General features: G+C 39.4%; 1 protein-coding gene and 1 pseudogene across 5 annotated transcripts in view; both read right to left on the minus strand.

Moving 5' to 3' along the window:
• The window catches only part of LOC137708688 (disease resistance protein RPV1-like), a 56899-nt gene that overhangs the window by 2632 nt on the left and 32165 nt on the right, over nucleotides 1-22102 (minus strand). For all 5 annotated transcript variants that reach the window (XM_068447814.1, XM_068447813.1, XM_068447815.1 and 2 more), the window contains exons 5-7: nucleotides 514-683; nucleotides 284-394; nucleotides 42-202 (exon numbers count right to left, since the gene is read on the minus strand). The gene's annotated coding sequence lies outside the window, so the exon portion shown is untranslated. The remainder of the gene's footprint in view (nucleotides 1-41; nucleotides 203-283; nucleotides 395-513; nucleotides 684-22102) is intronic.
• On the minus strand, nucleotides 4893-10718 carry LOC137708953 (disease resistance protein RPV1-like; annotated as a pseudogene).

A 22102-nucleotide genomic window follows, 5' to 3' on the forward strand; every position in this document is an offset into this window, starting at 1 on the left:
CTAATCTTATATAACTGAAGTTGTGGTTTCAGAGTAATTACCCTTGGTTAATGAAAGTCCATAGCCTCGAACGCTTTAGGTTTGGGAACTGCAATTTATCACTGAATAAGGGATTCGCTTCAATCAGTTTCTTAAGTTCAACCGACATGATTGCCCTGGCAGACTTTGAATCTCCACACTTGGATAGTTGTTCATTCTCCCCCTATAATGCAAGAGACCATTTTTAGTACATTTGCTACAACTGTTTTCTACAGAGATTATTCATATAATGGAATTCTCATACCTAAAGTTCTCCAATGTTGAGAGCTGAGCGATTTCCTCCAAAAGTTCATCGAATGCGGCAAAAAAATTTAAATCCTTTACTAGAATATCCACGGCTTGGGACTGATCAGGCCTATAAAGTTCACAGAGTCACATTACACGTAATTCAACCATATAATTCCTCAAGACCGGCCATGCAATCCAACCCATGAAAGTTATCAATGAATTGAAATTGAACCACTGTAAGCTTACTTGTCCAATGCCTAGAGATACTTCTGCTTCCTTATCTCGAAAAAGATTTTCATGGAACAGCTGTTATTTTCCATTTTAGTGAACCCGGAGAGGTACTTCTCAACTTCATCCCAATTGCCATCATGCACCTCATCCTCAAAATATTTCATATTGAAGAAAACCCCAGATTCCTGCTCTAGCCTAATTAGTATTTACATCACAAAAGCAATTAATGACGCAGTATATCAGTACATAATTAGCAATTGTGCCACCAAAAACGCATTAATTAAAAATACAGCAATAAGCCCTACCTGTGGAGAGAAGTCTCTTTGAATTTTTCCCCATCAAGAAACTGCAAGATCAGGAACACAAGCTCCTTACTCAGAGACATCATCGTGACCGCCCCCTCTTTGATTCCAAGCAGCGGGTTGTTTGCACGTGATGGTGCCCGCGCACAGTTCAGTTGTCCACATGAGTGATCCACATAAAGTGTTTCTATACTTGTATGTGGTCTTGGGTTCTTACAAAGGCACGTGATTTGGGCATTGCAACAATATTATTGACTTCTTTTTGTTTCCACAGAATTCAAGCCATAACCCCCTTTTTGATAGCCATATAGACAATGTATGTAAACGATAAACTCATTCGCTAGTGCTATCAACTTGATGAAATTCTCATTCTGAATGCAACAGAAAACAAAAGCACTCATTTGCTACGTGGAATCATTAGAGCGATACCAGTATATGCAACAACATCCATAAGTCACAATGAAGTGCACAGCTAATCTTATATAACTGAAGTCGTAGTTTCAGAGTAATTACCCTTGGTTAATGAGAGTCTATAGCGTCAAACACTTACGGTTTGGGAACTGCAATTTATCACTGTAATGGATTCGCTTCAATCAGTTTCTTAAGTTCAACCGACATGATCGCCCTAGCAGACTTTGCATCTCCATACTTGGATGGTTGTTCATTCTCCCTATGATGCAAGAAACCATTTTTTAGTACATTTGCTACAACAGTTTACTACATAGACTTTATTAATATAACAGAATTCTCATACCCAAAGTTCTCCAATGTGTAAACACAATCTGCATACACACAATAGCTAGTAACGATGTTTGTCGAAGATTTCAGAGTCGGATCATCAACTAATTACTAATCAACATTGATATTGCCTTCAATGTGCAATTAAGTTTAAGAACCTTAGAATGTGTGAGATTTCATCACAAAATTTCTCAGTAGTGGAACCACCCATTGCACACTTATATATCGTACATTATTTTATCAAGTTTTCGATGTGGACTTTACATTGTTCAACAATATTGCTGTTACTCTTTACTTTCTACCCTTTGATTAAGATGATTCTTTACCTCGGCAGCGGCAGAAGTTGCGGGAAGATGGAATATTATGACAGAATCCTTCTTGAAGTACTTTGATTGGAAGAACTTTTTCCAAGGCCTCCTCCTCTTCCTCATATTTGTCATCAGCTGCCAATCTGTCCCTCACAGCACTCTCAATCTGCACTCCATATTGGGAACCTTTGATCTCCTTGGTCACCACAACCCTAATGAATTTCTCAGCAGGGCTACATGCAACACACAATATGATCAATGAACTAATTGGGTTAACTTAAAATTCAACCGATATTTTAATCTACTCTAATTTCTCAACAGGAGCTACATGGACACTACCCTGACCCACGTTTACCAAATTGGTATTAGGCTATTAGCCAAATGAAATATGAAAGATAAAGACAGAAACTTTACCAGAAATCAGAGCATCAAAGAAGTCATCATCTTCCAAGTTCATTTGCCTTTTTGGTCTTCCATTGTTGAAGATGTGACACAATTTCAGGGTCCAAGTAAACCCAAATTGCTGTGAACTTAATCTGAACAAAACGAATATCAATGTCGGTAATTCCCCTGAAAACCCCAATTTACCCATCAGTAATTTTCCTACTTTGCTAATTAAACCCCAGATGTGTAATTAATTAGCATGTGAAAGATGATGGCTTTACCTTGACCCAGCAGAGATAATGGCTTGGTGGTTGTGATCTGAGGAGGAAAAGGGATTTCATCCACCATTAGAAAGTTTTGCCCACGCGTTGCAGTGGAATTAGAAATTGTATGAAGAATATGTTTGAAAGGTATAAAAGACTGTCTTACAGAAGACTAACGTTATTTGCATTGAAAACGTTTTGGCAGACTTTTACATACAAAATATCTGATTGATACAATCCTCATACAAAAGATCATGTACATGAAAAAAAATTAGGTGGACACATTCCACTCGGGGACACATTCCATTCGTACAGACTGATTACCTGATTGGTATTGGAAAGGAAACAAAACCCCCCAAATTTTTGAAATTTAGAGTAGGATGACTCGCTTACCTTCAGTAAAGCGGAGGAACACTGGTGGTGCGACGTGATTCGCCGGCTTTGAGAGCGAGAGAAGGCTCTCCCCTGCATTTTCCCTGCATTCCATCATCAAATTGAAGTTCGTTTCTATTGATTTCAGCTGAAAATAATAAAAATGAATAAACATTTCTAAAAATAAAAGTAAACTTCAAGTTGCAGACAGTTTGATTTGAAGGGCTTCAGCTGGAGCTAAGTAGGCTTACAGTGGGTGAATCAAAAGGATAAAGACACTGCAATTTTCAGCTTCATACCAAAGGATAGACAAAGCATGATAGCATGCTGTGAACAAATTGTTCAATTGAGGTGAAAGGAAAAGTTGCAGGACAAAGATATTCACCTATTCATTTAGATTAAATAACCATATATCTTCACATCATCACCAGAAGAGTTATTAAAGGAATGAACCATGAAAAGCCATAGGCATTCTATCAACAACATAAATTTACCAAGTTCACAACTCCAATCAAATCCGTTAAGAAAATCTACCAAATCAAAAGTTCATACAACGAAATCTGACTTCAAGCCCAATTCTTTATTTTGAAAATTGAATGCATATGAGTTTTCTAAGAAATTCAAATTTTCGTTTTGTTTTAATCAGTAGATTCATGCCAAGCTTGCAAAATTACCTGGGCTACAAATTCTTGTTCTACACCTGTGCCCACAGCAGCTTCTTCCTCTGCTGTAGCTTTCCATCTTGCAATTTCTTCTTCAGCAGAGCAATTGTACATGGTCAGCACCTTACTTCAGTAGACTAAAACAAAAACAAAATATGGTAGAAACTGATATAATTATTGTGGCCAGGTAATTATGCAAATTGAAAATACAGGTTGGTGCCAGCAATTACCAATGTACTTATTGTGGCAACAGCTAGAAAATATGAATGAAACTGATTCTCGGTGATCTGCAAGTATGGACTTGGCATGCCAACACATGAAGAACTTACGTGTATTGGGGATGCCAGGGTGATCGGTGTCCTAAACTCAATAACACGACATCCATGTGGAAATTAAAAATTAAAAACACAACGCGACACATTATAAGTTTTGTGCACCGCTACATTAACATTCCAGTTGCATGTAACTTTCTCTTCACTAGCACAGTTAACCATTGTGATCAAAATTCAGAAAGCACTCTTCATTATCATGGTATTGACATGCGTATTTTCAGCTCAGGGAGTTCATCATGGTGTTGAAAGTTGTACCTGTTTCCAAAGATGTGAAATGAGGCGCATTGAAGTTATACTTGGTGAAAGCTCTTGTATCAATTGCAGTTTCCTGCAAGCTTCCAATTTGAGATTTGTTATTCATTTGTGCAAGCAGGCTCTCAAAATTGTTTCTGTATAGTAATTATTTTCTCCAGAAGAGTTTATGAGCAAGACAGTCCTCTATTCCAAGAAATTCAAGACATATCAAGGAAGCAGAGCACACCAAGAAGAACAGAGAACATTGTGAAAATAGTGCCCACATTTCTCTATATCCGCTGCGTTAAACATCTGAAGCGTGTCCAAAAGTAAAACAGGGATTGGGAGTATGTATATTACGTATTACAATTTACAAGTTAAAAGAATAGAATAGAATCCCTGTGCTCAACCATTTCTACTCCAGCGTCCCACAAGGATTCTAAATTCTCCAAGTTCACAGCCAACTTAGAAAGGTTTGAGCACCCGCAGATATTGAGATCTCTCAGGCATCCCAAATTACAGATTTTGTCCGGAAGATGAACAAGGTTTTTGCAGTTTCTCAGATTTAATAAGACCAGCCCTTGAAGATGTTCAATTGACAGGGAAAGTTCTTTGATAGATGTTCCATCCAAGTGAAGCTCTCTTAATCCTTCCATAATTTCTTCAATGCTTGGAAAGACCTCAAACTTTGTGCAACCAGAAAGACAAACATATCTAAGGGACTAGAGTCGACAGATGCGGCTTGGCAGAATCTTGAGATTTGTGCATCCTGAAATTTCTGAAAACTTCTGGAAACTTCTCAAGCTTTGAGCATCCAGAAACATAAAGGTATTCAAGAGATTTCATGTGAGCAATGCTGCTTGGAAGACTCTCAAGTTCTCTGCAATCATTAAGATTCAAAGTAACAAGACTGATGAGATTTAAAATAGAAGCAGGCAGCTCCTTAATTGCAGTGCCACCCAAATCAAGCTCAGATAGATTATTCATAACCTCTGAAATTTTTGGAAACTTCTCAAGCTTTGGGCATCCAGAAACATAAAGGTATTCAAGAGATTTCATGTGAGAAATGCGGCTTGGAAGACTCTCAAGTTCTCTGCAATCATTCAGACTCAAAGTAACAAGACTGGTGAGATTTAAAATAGAAGCAGGCAGCTCCTTAATTGCAGTGCCATCCAAATAAAGCTCAAATAGTTTCTTCATTTCTGGAAACTTCTCAAGCTTTGAGCATCCAGAAACATCAAGGTATTCAAGAGATTTCATGTGAGAAATGCTGCTTGGAAGACTCTCAAGTTCTCTGCAATCATTCAGACTCAAAGTAACAAGACTGGTGAGATTTAAAATAGAAGCAGGCAGCTCCTTAATTGCAGTGCCATCCAAATAAAGCTCAAATAGCTTCTTCATAACCTCTGAAATTTCTGGAAACTTCTCAAGCTTTGAGCATCTAGAAACATAAAGGTATTTAAGAGATTTCATGTGAGAAATGCTGCTTGGAAGACTCTCAAGTTCTCTGCAATCATTCAGCTCCAAAGTAACAAGACTGGTGAGATTTAAAATAGAAGCAGGCAGCTCCTTAATTGCAGTGCCATCCAAATAAAGCTCAAATAGCTTCTTCATAACCTCTGAAATTTCTGGAAACTTCTCAAGCTTTGAGCATCCAGAAACATAAAGGAATTCAAGAGATTTCATGTGAGAAATGCTGCTTGGAAGACTCTCAAGTTTTCTGCAATCATTCAGCTTCAAAATAACAAGACTGGTGAGATTTAAAATAGAAGCAGGCAGCTCCTTAATTGCAGTGCCACCCAAATCAAGGTCAGATAGATTATTCATAACCTCTGAAATTTCTGGAAACTTCTCAAGCTTTGGGCATCCAGAAACATAAAGGTATTCAAGAGATTTCATGTGAGAAATGCTGCTTGGAAGACTCTCAAGTTCTCTGCAATCATTCAGCTTCAAAGTAACAAGACTGGTGAGATTTAAAATAGAAGCAGGCAGCTCCTTAATTGCAGTGCCATACAAATAAAGCTTAGATAGCTTGTTCATAACCTCTGAAATTTCTGGAAACTTCTCAAGGTTTGAGCATCTAGAAACATCTAGGTATTTAAGAGATTTCATGTGAGAAATGCTGTTTGGAAGACTCTCAAGTTCTCTGCAATCATTCAGATTCAAAGTAACAAGACTGGTGAGATTTAAAATAGAAGCAGGCAGCTCCTTAATTGCAGTGCCATACAAATAAAGCTTAGATAGCTTCTTCATAACCTCTGAAATTTCTGGAAACTTCTCAAGGTTTGAGCATCTAGAAACATCTAGGTATTCAAGAGATTTCATGTGAGAAATGCTGCTTGGAAGACTCTCAAGTTCTCTGCAATCATTAAGATTCAAAGTAACAAGACTGGTGAGATTTAAAATAGAGGCAGGCAGCTCCTTAATTGTAGTGCCATACAAATAAAGCTTAGATAGCTTCTTCATAACCTCTGAAATTTCTGGAAACTTCTCAAGCTTTGAGCATCTAGAAACATAAAGGTATTTAAGAGATTTCATGTGAGAAATGCTGCTTGGAAGACTCTCAAGTTCTCTGCAATCATTCAGCTTCAAAATAACAAGACTGGTGAGATTTAAAATAGAAGCAGGCAGCTCCTTAATTGCAGTGCCACCCAAATCAAGGTCAGATAGATTATTCATAACCTCTGAAATTTCTGGAAACTTCTCAAGCTTTGGGCATCCAGAAACATAAAGGTATTCAAGAGATTTCATGTGAGAAATGCTGCTTGGAAGACTCTCAAGTTCTCTGCAATCATTCAGATTCAAAGTAACAAGACTGGTGAGATTTAAAATAGAAGCAGGCAGCTCCTTAATTGCAGTGCCATACAAATAAAGCTTAGATAGCTTCTTCATAACCTCTGAAATTTCTGGAAACTTCTCAAGCTTTGAGCATCTAGAAACATCTAGGTATTCAAGAGATTTCATGTGAGAAATGCTGCTTGGAAGACTCTCAAGTTCTCTGCAATCATTCAGACTCAAAGTAACAAGACTGGTGAGATTTAAAATAGAAGCAGGCATCTCCTTAATTGCAGTGCCACCCAAATCAAGCTCAGATAGATTATTCATAGCCTCTGAAATTTCTGGAAACTTCTCAAGATTTGAGCAGTGAGAAATATCGAGGCCTTTAAGAAATTTCATGTGAGAAATACGCCTTGGAAGATTCTTAAATTTTTTGCAACCCTTTAGATTCAAAGTAACAAGACTGGTGAGATTTAAAATAGAAGCAGGCAGCTCCTTAATTGCAGTGCCACCCAAATCAAGCTCAGATAGATTATTCATAATCTCTGAAATTTTTCGAAACTTCTCAAGCTTTGGGCATCCAGAAACATAAAGGTATTCAAGAGATTTCATGTGAGAAATGCGGCTTGGAAGACTCTCAAGTTCTCTGCAATCATTCAGATTCAAAGTAACAAGCCTGGTGAGATTTAAAATAGAAGCAGGCAGCTCCTTAATTGCAGTGCCACCCAAATCAAGCTCAGATAGATTATTCATAACCTCTGAAATTTTTGGAAACTTCTCAAGCTTTGGGCATCCAGAAACATAAAGGTATTCAAGAGATTTCATGTGAGAAATGTGGCTTGGAAGACTCTCAAGTTCTCTGCAATTATTCAGCTTCAAAGTAACAAGACTGGTGAGATTTAAAATAGAGGCAGGCAGCTCCTTAATTGCAGTGCCACCCAAATCAAGCTCAGATAGATTATTCATAGCCTCTGAAATTTCTGGAAACTTCTCAAGATTTGAGCATTGAGAAATATCGAGGCTTTTAAGAAATTTCATGTGAGAAATACGCCTCGGAAGATTCTTAAATTTTTTGCAACCCTTTAGATTCAAGGTAACAAGCCCCATAAGATTACTAATTGACAAGGGCAGTTCTTTAATTTTAGTATAATCTAAATAAAGCTCTGATAGATCCTGCATAACATCTGAAACTTCGGGAAACTTATCAAGGTTTTTGCACCATGAAAGTTTAAGGGTTCTAAGAGATTTCATACCAATCTTGCTTGGAAAATTCTTAAGATTTCTGCAAAATGCCAAATCCAAAAGAACCAGGTTTTTGAGAGATGAAATGGATGGGTGAACCTCAAATAAACTTGTACAACTTCGAAAAACTACTTTCTCAAGATTTTTCGCCTCTGTGAAGTCAGGAGTTATCTTCAGGTGAGGAGAACTTGCTAAGTTGATAATTTTCAAATTTTCCAGAGGCTGGTATAACACATCAAGGAAAACAAGTTATATGGTAAGGCATCTAAGAATTAAACCATTTAAAAGAAACATATGCAAGTGAAGTTTTTACCTTGGCTCCTTCCCAAAGATGTTCAATGAGACTATTTTGCATGTCAAGCTCAACAAGATTCTTTGCAATAAAATTGGACGGTAAGGACTTTAGGGGGAAATGCTTCCATACGAGACTTCTTAACTCATGCAGAAGAAACTTTAAATTCTCACATGAATATCCATTGTGGCCGTGGATTTTGAGCAATCTTAATTTCGTCATTTTAACAAAAGCTTCGGAACTGAAGTATACCACTTTTGGTTTTGAGAATGAAAGGTCAAGGATTATGCTTTCAACAGCTTCCGTAGCCTGGATAACAAATAGTTCAAATTATGTGACTGTAGATATCCTGAATCTTATTTAACATTACAAAGTTAATGCATGTTTCTATGAATTGTATTTTGATCAAAGTCAAAGCTGTTTACTCTAAAGATTTACATATGAAAAAGAAGGTCATGAACATATCGCACCGTATTTTGAGTTAGCACGTGATGAACATCTTCATAATTCCACAACCTACTGCGTTTCCCAGGCTCTTTAATAGATTCTTGGCGGACGATTTCACGACCCATTTCCTCTAGTAAATCATGCATCTCCAGTGTTTCCCGTGAGACAGTTATAAGAGCTCGATCAATTAGAACTCTTAGCCCTGTATGGGGATAAAAGCCACAACTGTCCAGAACCTTTGTTGCGTTGTCTTTTTCCGCTCCTTTAAAGAAACATGCAATATCCAGAAATATGTCCTTCTCAGAATCATCTAGTCCATCGAAGCTTGTTCTTAACACATCATGAATTCCCCTTTGCGGGATTTTCTTTAATTTCTCTAGCACCTCCTCCCACTCCTGCACAGATTTGTTATAAAGAAATGCCCCCAAGACTTTAAGTGCTAAAGGAAGACCTTGAGCATATCGTACAGCACGGCTTGAGAGATGGTCATAGTCTCTTTTGGGTTGCTTTGTTCTAAAGGCATACTGGCTAAAGAGTTCCAAAGCTCCATCACCACTTAGAACCTTGGGGCTGTAGATCGCATCAGCTCGACTTAGTACTAGCTTATCTCTAGTGGTGATAATGATTCTACTCCCACCACCAAATGAATGTTGCTTTCCAAGTAATGTTTCAATTTTAAATAAGTCGTCAACATCATCAAGAACAATCAAAACCTTTTTCATCTGTAGCCTTTCCAAAATCATTCTGTAACCTCGATCCAATGTGCCTAAACTCTGCACCTTTTCATTCAAGATTCTAGATAGAAGTTTTTCCTGCATATGTACGGCACCACAAGCGGAGAACTCTTCCTTGACATTGTCAAGAAAGCAACAAGCTTCAAATTGACAAGCAATTTTCTCATAAACAGCTCTAGCTATGGTTGTTTTGCCTATACCACCCATACCCCATATTCCAACAACACGAACTTCGTCCATTTCAGGAGCAGGATGTAATAGCAAGTCCATTTCATGCATGTGGGAATCCATTTCAACCAAGTCATCGTCTTTACTTGATGAGATGCGGATCAATTTCTGAAAAATATCTTCTACAATTTCCTCAATGAGCTTGGCATCATCCCTGTGGAATAAGAAAAACATTATTGTAAGAGTAAGATCAAGAACAAGTGCAAACCGTATACATAGTCATACATTTGCTAGGAAAACATGACAAAGAATTAAAACTAAACGTTAAAATAAAAAAAATCCCAAATTATGAAACTACTACAGCTAAAAATTACTCGCAATTTTTCGAATCCCAGCCGGTTAAATTGGTGGCTCGAGTAAGAGCGGACCTCCAGCTCCGCACCTCTTCCATGTCGGCGTTAGAATGGCCTTCATGCTTGGCAAAAGCTTCCGCAAAGCTGCTCTCTGCTTTGCGGACATGAGAAGGATCCACTTCGTAAAAAACGGGCACCACCATCTGGTTCTTTCTATCCATACAATCCAGTATTTGGACGAGCTCCTTCAAGCACCATGTGGAAGAAGCATATTTTTGAGAAAAAACTACGATTGAAACGCGCGAATCTTGGATCGCCGTCAGTAGCTGCGAAAGGTCGTTGCCCTTTCGCAGCCCTTCGGCATCAATGAAGGTGCTGATTGCTTTCTGATTCAGGGCTTTGTAGAGGTGGCTGACGAAGCACCTGCGAGTGTCTTCCCCTCTGAAATTGAGGAACACGTCGTATTTCCAAGGAGAGCCAGAGGAAGAAGAAGATGCAGCAGCAGCCATTAATCGATGGAGTATCTAAGAGTAATGTATGAACTGAAACACTCAATTGATCTTCACACTGATCTTCACATTGAGCTACAAAGGAAGTAATGAGTCAATGACGACCACATCACGCGTTTCTAGCTGTTGAAGTCAATGACGACCAGATCACGCGTTTCTATTTTCTAGGTGCAGTTTCTATTTTCTAGGTGCATGTCTTTATCACCTTTCAGAAAAATGAAGAATCCAAGGACTAATCCTTCAAGTTTTTGAGAATATAGGTTATTGAAATTTAATTCGACTTACTTGGAAAGGTTTATTTTAATAATTATAATAAATTTAACCGTTTAACCAAAATATAGGTTATTGAAATTTAATTCGACTTACTTGGAAAGGTTTATTTTAACAATTATAATAAACTTAACCGTTCCACCAAATTTTAATGATTCAGATTCTTAAACTTGATAGATTAAAATGAAAGAATCTGAAAATGATCCAACAAAGGATAAGTATAAAAATTATAAAGTATCAAAAATTGGTGGACAAAGATTTGCTCCGCATGGGCGAGTGGATGCAACGCGCAAAAGAAAACAACAAGAGTGGGTGCCAAGTCCTAACAGTACAACTGGGGCACACATCACAAGGGGTAATGTCCCGAGATGTTTTTCAAGAGTCTAAATAAATCTCATGATGTTGGAGCTCTTCAATTATCTTTGGTGGGACTAGTGCCCATGTGACACACCGTGAGGCAATGCAAACCAGGCCATTTGGGAACCGACTTCTTCAATCCTTTGGGTTTGAATACAATTGGGCCTAGATGGACTTAGTTGTGTCTGAAGAGGAGACTAACGCAATAAATTTCACGGGCACATATACTTGAGAGTTAACATGGTTATTTCTTGGCAAATACCATACTGACCATATTGTAAGAAGTTCAATACTTTTGTCGTTGTCATTAGGCAGCAACTTGCCTACAGTTACATCTATTATGATATCTTAAGGAAACTGTTATTAACACTCTAAGAATCTTATTTTACACTCCCTAAAAGTCTATTCTTCTTTCTAATTATAAAAAGTTCGGAATGCAAAATAAAACTTTTAAAAAGCCTATAACAATTCCCTATCTTAATACTGAGTGGCCCTAATGAACCTATATTCGTGTTTTATATTCTTGGAAGCGTACAACAAATTCTTTGCATAAAATGGAAATATTATACTTCTTTCTTATATTGATATAAGTAGTATTGTCATATGGAAGACAATGAAACCAACGGATTTATGTTCTATGCAAAATACGAGATGTACATACCATGCCACAGATAATGTATCTTCTATTTTCTTGTGTCAATCGAGCTGATATGATATTTAGTGTGAGAAATGAAGTGAATTTAAATCAGTTTCGAATAGAAGAGAAGCATGCTATAAGAAAGCATTCATTTGTAGATTGTATTGTGTCATCAATATTATACTCATAGTTTCAACTGATCAGCTTACTGCATGGGTAAAAACACAAAAAAAGGAAAATAGAAAAGTAGAAGACATAATATTTGAGCATGTAACAGGAATAGTAAGTTTTTGAAAAAATTGCTAGACCGAGAAATTAAATCGTTAAACATTACACTGTGACCCAATATAAAGATATAGTTTGTTTACAAATCAAAACGAAGTGGTATCAAAGGAAAATGTTTAAGATGTTGAAAATACAAAACTGGACTACGCAACCATATCTTTTTTCCGTAACTAAACGAATAATTTATAATGATACAAACCCCGATCTTGGCTCACCTGCCTCCTCCCATCCTCAACTCTGTATGTCAAAGGCTGAGTAGCCATGTATGCAAAAGTTGTGAAATGATCACCATCTGAAGATTGAGAATAACCCACATTCACATTGCTCAAAATTTTATAGAAAATAGGACAAATTAACATATTTAAAGTATGTATTAGGATGCAAACGTTCTTAAGATAAATTAAGAAAGGAAAGCAGGTAGGCCGCCAATGGCATTTCTAATCACCAAGACAAACTTCTGGGCACCATGTGGTTGAACCCAAAATCGTTATGAAAACAATAATATAATACAAAAAGATACTCATCCAGCTGTTTCTTAATTTCTTGAATTTCCTAAGTAAGTTTTCCTTGTTGATTCTATTTCTCTATCAATAGGAAAAAAAAAAAAAAAAAAAAGTAACTTGATTCTTGGTAATGAGCACATACAGTTGCTTAATAACATTTAACAATTAGAGTAAGGTAAAGACACTCCAATCAGGTCCACGATGCTTCAATCTATCAAATCCATTCGTACAGATTGATTATCTGATTGGTATTGAAAAGGAACCAAAACCCCCCAAATTTTTGAAATTTCGGGTAGGATGAATCGCTTACCTTCAGAACAGCAGGGGAACGCAGGTAGTGGGACATGATTCGCTGGATTTAAGAGCAAGAGAAGGCTCTCCCCCGCATTTTCCCTGCATTCCATCTCCATCATCAAATTGAAGTTCATTTCTATTTATTTCAGCTGAAAATAATAAAAATGAATAAACATTTCTAAAAATTAAAGTAAACTTCAAGTTGCTGACAGTTTGACTTGAAGAGCTTCAGCTGAAGCTAAGTAGGCTTATAGTGGGTGAATCAAAAGGATAAAGATACTGCAATTTTCAGCTTCATACCAAAGGATAGACAAAGCACGATAGCATGCTGCGAACGAATTATTCAATCTAGCTGAAAGGAAAAGTTGCAGGACAAAGATATTCACCTATTAATTTAGATCAAATAACCATATATCTTCACATCATCACCAAAAGAGTTATTAAAGGAATGATAACCATGAAAAGTCATAGGCATTCTATCAACAACATAAATTTACCAAGTTCACAAATCTGCTCAAATCCGTTAAGAAAATTTACCAAATCAAAAGTTCATACAACGAAATCTGACTTCAAGCCCAATTCTTCATTTTGAAAATTGAATGCATATGAGTTTTCTAAGAAACACAAATTTCGTTTTTGTTTTAATCAGTAGATTCATGCCAAGCTTGCAAAATTACCTGTGCCACAAATTCTTGTTCTACACCGGTGCCCACAACAACTTCTTACTCAGCTGTAGCTTTCCATCTTGCAAGTTGTTCTTCACGAGAGCAATTGTGCATCATTAGCCTTCTAAGCTACACACATAATGCCATGAGTCTTCCAATTGTTTCGATTTAATTTAAAATAAATCAATTTAATTTCTTAGTATAACATATCCATGCTACACGATCAGCACCTTATTTTAGTAAAACAAAAACAAAAGATGGTAGAAATTGATATAATTATTGTGGCCAGCTAATTTTGCAAATTGACATAATTATTGCAAATTGGAAAAAGAAGTTGGTGCCAGCAATTACTAATGCAATAGTTGTGGCAATCGCTAGAAAATGTGAATGAAATTTCTCAACATTTGAGCATCCAGAATCATCAAGATTTTCAAGAGATTTCATGTGAGAAATGATGCTTGGAAAACTCTCAAGTTCTCTGTAGATAGTTTATTCAAGACCTCTGAATTTTTCGGAAACGTCTCAAGATTTGAGCATCCAGAAACATCAAGCTATCGAAGAGATTTCATGTGACAAATGCTGCTTGGAAGACTCTCAAGTTCTCTGCAATCATTCATCATTCATTTTTTTTTTTTTTTTTTTTTTTTTTTTTTTTTTTTGAGAATTTGGGGAACAAAAAGTTTGAAATTCCCTAGCTTGTGGAAGTTTGAAGACTTTCCATGTGGGACTTTCTCATGGTTTGAATTTGAATTTTGAATTTGTTTGGTCTTGTTGAACTTATATAAGAAGGATAAGTCTTCACTCTTGAACTTGCCTTCATTTGCTTATTTTGTAGTAATTTTGGAAGATAGAGTGTTCTCTAGTTGAGAGGGATTCCGACATTGCTTTGCATCATCTTCAGGTTGGTAATCTTCTCCACTCAATCGCATGTTTTCATTCTGGTTGAATTGTTTAAGTGTTCATGTATTTGTTTAAGAACATGACGAACTGGTTGAGCTTTTTCTTCATGCCTTAGGAACTTCCTTATGTTTCGATCTTTCATGTAGTGATAGAGTTTGTTTCTGTTTGTTGTAGATGTCAGAGTCTGAAAGTCCTAGTGATGAGGGCTCCCCTAGCTCTAGCTCTAGGTTTGAGCTTGCAATGTTGGAGTCTTCAGGGCCTTTGTTGGAGTCTTGTACCAAAGAAACGTTGGATGATTTTCGCAATTGTCAAACTTTAGCCAATATTGGTTCTTCCTCCTTCATGTCAGTGGGTAAGGGGGTTGTTTTTTACGCCATACTCATATTTCATTCTGAGTTCACAGCGGACCTTTTAGAGAAAAACTTGTTAGATAACGAAATGGAGCTTGAAGCTATAAGGTAGTTATGTAGTATCCCTCGCAGTGTAGGAATGCGTTTGGTACATCATGAAGAATTTCCCTCTGAACTGCCCAAGGGTCATGTCATGTTTTATACTCAAATATTATTGACCTTAGGGGCGAAGTTGCCATTACACCCTTGGTTGCAACGGATGATATCTTTCATTGGATATGCGACTGGGCAACTCAATCCTGGTTTTTGGGATACCTTGATCGGGTTTTATACTATTTGGATGGAATGTGGGTTAGGTGAGCCTTCCTTCCATCAGTGGCGCTACTGCTATAAGATGCGCCCATTGAAAGCATGCCCTGGATATGCCGAGTGTGCATGTGAGAGCGTATTGTCTTTGGTAAGAAAAAGGCGTACTGCACTTGGAAAAATCGTTGGTGCTTTCTTTATTATGATTGGGAGCATGTTAGGGGTATCACGCCTGAGCGATTTGTTCTTACTCACTTCCAGACTGTAGGTTGTAATGTATCCATTGTTCGCATTGTTTGCTATTTGTTGTAGTTTCTTCTTGCGTCTAACATTTTCCTTCATGCAGTAACTCGAGGCAACATCCAATTGTCTGGACGGGAATTGGCTGATGTAGAGAAGGTGTTAAGGGTGCTTAAGGATGATAGACATTTGGGCAAGCTACGACCTTTGTTTCGAAAGTACGGTTTCCAACCCCTAGTGTCGGAGTACCAGAGACGAGCAAGTAAGTTGTATCCTTTATTTCGCCCCCTTTTTCTTTTACAAAGTTGCATTCTTTACTTTGATTTTTCTTGTTCAGTGGAGAAAGTGAGCAAGAAAGGGGGGACTAGCACCAATAAAGGGAAAGCACCCATGTTAGTTCCTGTAGATGACATTTTGTTTCACAAGGGAGATCATAAACACCGGGTAAGGCCAGCCCCTAGACCTAAGTCGCAAGAGGAGGTCCTCAAGATCACTGCCTCAAAAAGAGCTGAAGCTGAGGCTATCGGGTGTGCTGCTGCCATAGTTGCAGGGGATGAGAGACGACTGTTACCTCATCTTCCTACCATCGAGCCCATCTTTCCTCCAACCATGAAGTCCACTGACCAAGAAGGTGACCCTAGCTCCAGCCGTAAGAGGAAGTATAAGGAAGAAGTTGGCAGCATCCATTGGAAGGATTTGAAGGTTGCCATGCAGCCAAGTAGTTTTAGGTATGTCAATAATTACTTGGCAGGACGTCGATGAGAATGAATCAGATCGTGACCGGATGATGAGGCTATCTTCTTATGTAAGTGTTATTCTGTCATTTCTTTATTTTCTTCCCTCTTTTTCTTGGTAGTGACGATCATCTTGTCATGTAGGTCATGACTGAGTACGACGACAGATTACGAGAGGTCGAGCGGTACAAGGCAAAGTTTAAAGAGAATAACCAGCTTGTGAATGATGCTAGAAAAACGAGCAAAGCTTTGGCTGAGGCCATCCGCCTCAAAGATCAACACTTTAAGAGTTTGAAGAGGCGAAATGGTGAGAATGTGAGGCTCAAGAAACAATTGGAGGGGACTAAGAAACAGTTGGAGACTACTATCCTCGAAGTTTCCAAGGTGAAAGGGGAGTTGGATAGTGCCTTGGTTAAAGTTTCTGAGCTAAAGAGGAGTATCTCAACTGAGATGGAGGCTGCCGTGCAAGAGTTCTTAGGTTCCCAGGCCTTTCAAGATGCTTTTAAACCTCACTGCATCCGGGCGGCTAATTTTGAGAAAAGGAAATGGATGGCCGTCCTTGAGCGTTACGATAATGGAAGCATTATCCAGAAGTACCGTGATGAGATGGATGAGTACCGATAAAGAGGTGAAGCCTTCGTTCTCGCAGTTGATCCTAGTAGTGAGGATGACTCTGATAATGAGGCTAGTGTCGGTGAGCAGTCTCAGGAAAGTGAGGATGGTTCTGGAGATATCGAGGATGGCGGCGATGACAATGTGGTTCAAACGCAGAGTGATATTGTCAGGGGTTCGACCTTAGATGAGGATGACTCATAGTGCCTTTTGTTTTTCTGCATGTATTTTGAAAGTACTAGTTTGTTGTTTGTGTGGTATGTGCCATGTACTCTGGATGTACTAGTTTATTGTTTGTCTGGCATGTGCCATGTTATAAGGCTGAAGGTTTTTTGTTTATGTATGTTTGCAACCTTGTACTGTGCGCTTTGATGTTATTTGCCAAGTATTTGTACTATCATTGATGAATGTTTGGTTATGTTTGAATAGATCCCTTGTTTGGATATAAGTCATGTTGACATATATATATAGACTTTATTTCATGTTGTAAGCATTCGTGTTGAAGCTTCAAACCTGAGCGTTTCAGTGATAGGGATGTAAAGGAGTTAGGACCAGGTTGTCTAAATCACCTCTTTATTGAATTGATGCCAAATGGCCTTCATTACATAGAATGCCGAATGGCCGTAGCTCAACGGTTGTACAGTGTGTGTCTACTTGTAATAGTACTTCAAGTGATCAGCGTTCCATGGATGGCCAAGGGTCTTGCCATCGGAGCTCCTCAGCTTGTAGGAACCAGGGCGACTGATGCTAATAACTTCAAACGGTCCATCCCAATTTGGGCTAAGCGTGCCTTCACTCGGGACTCTGTCGCAGAGTAGTCTTTTCTTCAATACCCAGTCCCTCACTTTGAAAGAGCGCGGTTTGACTCTTGAGTCATAGTAGTTGGAGATGCGCTGCTTGTAGGCGACATTCCTCAAGTGAGCCTGGTTTCTGTGTTCCTCGACTAGATCCAAGTTGAGGGTGAGTTGTTTGTCATTTTCACTTTGCATGTAGTTCTGGACTCGAAACGTTGCTTGCTCAAGCTCAACTGGGACAACAACCTCTGTACCAAAGGCAAGTGAGAATGGAGTTTCTCCTGTTGAAGTCCGATATAAAGTGCGGTATGACCAAAGAACTTGGGGTACAAATTCTGGCCAACAACCTTTAGCCTTGTCCAAGCTGGTTTTCAAAGTGCGCTTGATTATTTTGTTGATGGCCTCAACTTGTCCGTTAGACTGGGGATGAGCCGGGGAGGCAAAACATAAGTTGATGTTGAATTTAGAACAGAACATCCTGAACTTCTTGTTGTCAAACTGTCGCCCATTGTCCGTGACTATCGCATTAGGAATGCCAAATCTGCAAAGGATGTTCTTCCATACGAAGTCTTCTATTTTTGCCTCAGTAATGGTTGCCAAGGGTTCTACTTCGGCCCACTTTGTGAAGTAGTCAACTACAACGATTGCATAGCGGACCTTGCCTTTTCCTGCAGGCATTGGGCTGATCAAATCAAGTCCCCATTGGGCCAAGGGCCAAGGGCTGATCATAAGAGTAAGAGGCTCGGGAGGGGAGTGATGAATAGTTGCGTAGCGTTGACACTTATCACATGAGCGGGATATTCTGATGGCATCTTGGTGGAGTGTTGGCCAGTAATATCCATGGTGAAAAGCCTTGTGTGCTAGGGATCGAGATCCAGCATGATCTCCGCAGACTCCTTCATGTATTTCTCGAAGGACAATTTCCGCTTCTGCAGGTGTGAGGCACCGTAAGTATGGTAGGTTAAAGCCTCGCTTGTAGAGTTGGTCATTAATGATCAGGTAGCAGGTAGACTTGTATCGAATCTGTTTATCTTGGACTTTATCATTTGGGAGAGTGCCATAAACAAGGAATTTATAAATTGGGGTGATCCAGCTATCCCCCTGTTGCAAGTTGCACACTTCTGTGACCATGGTGCTTGGTGTTGCCAACAATTCGACATGAATTTTTCTCCCAATCTTGTCTTCCACTGCTGCGATGAGGCGAGCCAAAGCGTCTGCATGACTGTTTGCCGCTTGATGGACTTGGGTGATCTGGTAGTGGAAGTGCTTGAGCAAAAGCTGCGTTTGCGCAAGATACGCTACCATGGAGTTATCCTTAGCGTCAAAGTTGTTCGTGACCTGGTTAAACACCAATTGGGAGTCACTGAAGATATTAATTTGTTTAACTCCAAGGTGTTTGGCCAAACGTAAGCCTACTAAAAGGGCCTCATACTCGGCTTCATTGTTCGACGCCTTGAATTTAAAGCAAAGAGCATACTCTATTGCCATTTTGTCGGGGGTAGTCAGGACTAGTCCTGCTCCACAACCCTGTTGGTTGGATGAGCCATCAACATATAGAGTCCATACTGGGAGTGTTGGTTCTACATTCCGTGTTTCCAGGGGTGATGAAGCCGCTGCCTCAGGTGTAGGAGAAATGTCAACGGGATAAGTGAATTTGGCAATGAAATCTGCAACTCCTTGGCTCTTTTCAGCTAGCTTTGGGTGGTAAGAGATGTCAAACTCTCCCAGTGCTATGGCCCATTTGATCATTCGCCCCGAAGTGTCAGGACTCTGAAGTATTTGTCGAAGGGGGTGATTGGTAAGCACGATGATGGAGTGTGCTTGGAAGTAGGGGCAAAGTTTCAGAGCAGACATGACTAATGCTAGAGCTAATTTCTCAATGTTGGAGTATCGTGTCTCCGCATCTTGTAGAGCTTTGCTAGCGTAGTAGACAGGTCGTTTGATACTACCATCCCTACGAATGAGGACTGAACTAACTGCTGAAGCTGAGACAGATAAATAGACAATTAGGGTGTCGCCAACTTCAGGTTTGGAAAGCAGAAAGGCTTTACTCATGTACTCCTTGAGTTTCTTAAATGTTTCGGCACATTCATCGGTCCACGTAATGTACTTCTTACTTCCCTTAAGTACTTTGAAAAAAGGAGCGTATTTGTCTGTGGCCTTAAAGATGAACCTGGTCAAGGCTGCCACCTTGCCAGTAAGGTTCTGGATGTCTTTTGAGGTTACTGGTTCTTTCATGTCCATGATTTCTTTGATCTTCTCGAGGTTAGCTTCAATGCCTCGTTGGCTAATCATGAAGCCCAAGAATTTTCCAGAGCCCACACCGATAGCGCATTTGTTGGGGTTCAACCTCATTCGATACTTCTTCAGGATGGAGAAGGTTTCAGACAAGTTGGCAATGTGTTGGTCAGCATGTTTGCTTTTGACTAACATATCATCAACATAAACTTCCATGATTTTCCCAATCTGTTCAGCGAACATTGAATTGACTAATCTTTGATAAGTCGCCCCTGCATTCTTTAGGCCGAATGGCATGACTTTATAGCAATATAGTCCTCTATCAGTGGTGAAGGCTGTGTGTTCTTGGTCCGAAGGGTTCATGAGGATTTGATTGTACCTTGAGTAAGCATCCATGAAGCTCAAGAGTTCACACCCTGCTGTAGAGTCTACAAGTCTATCAATGAAAGGAAGGGGAAAACTATCATTCGGGCATCCTTTGTTTAAGTCGGTGTAGTCGACACACATTCTCCACAAGATCTTTTGAAGCAAGAGACTTTCCTTGGTCGGATTTTTCTTAACAAGGACCACATTTGCTACCCACGTTGGATAATTGACTTCACGGATGAAGCCTATGCTTTTAAGTTTTTCAACTTCTGCCTTCATTGCTTCATATCGTTCAACATCATAAGATCTTCGCTTCTGTCTCACCGGCTTGGTCTTGGGATCAATACTCAAGCGATGACAGATGATATTAGGAGAAATGCCTAGCATATCCTCGTATGACCAGGCAAAGACTTCAGTGTTCTCTTGCAAAAAAGAGATCAATGCCAACCAAATGGATGGTGACAAAGTGGTGCCAATCTTCACTATGCGATCTGGATAATCTTTTGAGATAGAGACCTTCTCCAACTCTTCAGCAGGTTGTGCTTGCTGGGTGAAAGAGTCATCTCGAGGATTGTCGGGTTGATTGTTACCACCGTGAATATTCAAGTTGGCTTTGTCCGAGCTGGTCTTGATAACTTGGTCATGTATAGAAAGTGTTTCTTTGGGTACATGCAAGTGTTGTTGCTTGACTGAAGTGTTGTAACATGATCGTGCACTAAGTTGATCTCCTCTGATGTAACCATTGCCATAGGGGGTTGGAAATTTCATTAACAACATATGCGTGGATACCATGGCCTTGAGATCATTAATGCATGTGCGCCCAAATATGACATTGTATGCCGTTGGGCAGTCGACCACCAAGAAGTTAGTGGTGATGGTGGCTGTGTACGGGCCTGTACCAATGGTGAAGGGTAAATGTACGCTCCCTAAAGGTTGCACGGCATCACCAGAGAAGCTTATCAAAGGAGAAATCGAGTGATCAAGCAAATGTTCAGCTACATTAAGTGTTTTGAAAGCTTCAACAAACATGATATTGACCGACGTCCCCGTGTCTACCAGGATTCGTCGTACATCAAAGTTGGCTATGTGAGCCTCCACAATCAGTGGGTCATTGTGAGGATAGATGATACCTCTTTCTTCCTCAAGGTAGAAACATATTGGATCCCAATTAGGCTTTTGATACTTGCCTCCCCTGATGTCTTCCACGTGAAACGCTTGGTGGCTAGGCTTCAACGTTCGTTCATTGTTTTTCATGGCCCTGTTGGAAGATTCATGTAACAACCCGTCCCTGGATTTACGTAAGAAAAATGGGTATTTTTGTATTTTCACTAAGTTTGGGGATACCTTCCTTTTTAAAATTGTTTTTGAGTCTTAATTGGTGAGCCCAAGGGGCCCACCCCCTGTTTTTGTTCCCCCGGTTCCTTCCCTTTCCCTTTTCTTTTGTTTGTTTTTTTCTGAAAAGTCTCTCTCTCTCTTTCTTTCTCTTTGTCTTCCTCTCCCTCCCTCCGAGCAGAACACACACACACACACACACACCCATGCCCACACCTATAGCTCTTTTCTAACCCTGTGGTTGTGTTTTGGACGTCAAACCATGAAGAAACCACCTCGGAGACATTTCCCAGTTTTCCGGCGAGCACCACCTCTTTCGAGGAAATTTCCGGCCAAAACACGGCGAGTTGGCCAGCGTACGAGGTATCAATCTCTTCGTCTCGCTGAGTACTACAACTTTTCTTTTTGTTTCACCCGATTTCATTGAGTATGGAAGAAGTTATACTCATTTGAATCTTACCCAGTTTCCGGCAACCTTAGTGACTTTCGAGGCAATTTCCGGCCAAACCACGGCGAGTTGGCCGGCGTGCAAGGTATAAATCTCTTAGTCTCGCTGAGTACTACAAATTTCCTTTTTGTTTTACCCAATTTCATTGAGTATTG

The sequence above is a fragment of the Pyrus communis genome, chromosome 11 (assembly GCF_963583255.1).
Source record: "Pyrus communis chromosome 11, drPyrComm1.1, whole genome shotgun sequence".
NCBI classification, from domain to species: Eukaryota; Viridiplantae; Streptophyta; class Magnoliopsida; order Rosales; family Rosaceae; genus Pyrus; species Pyrus communis.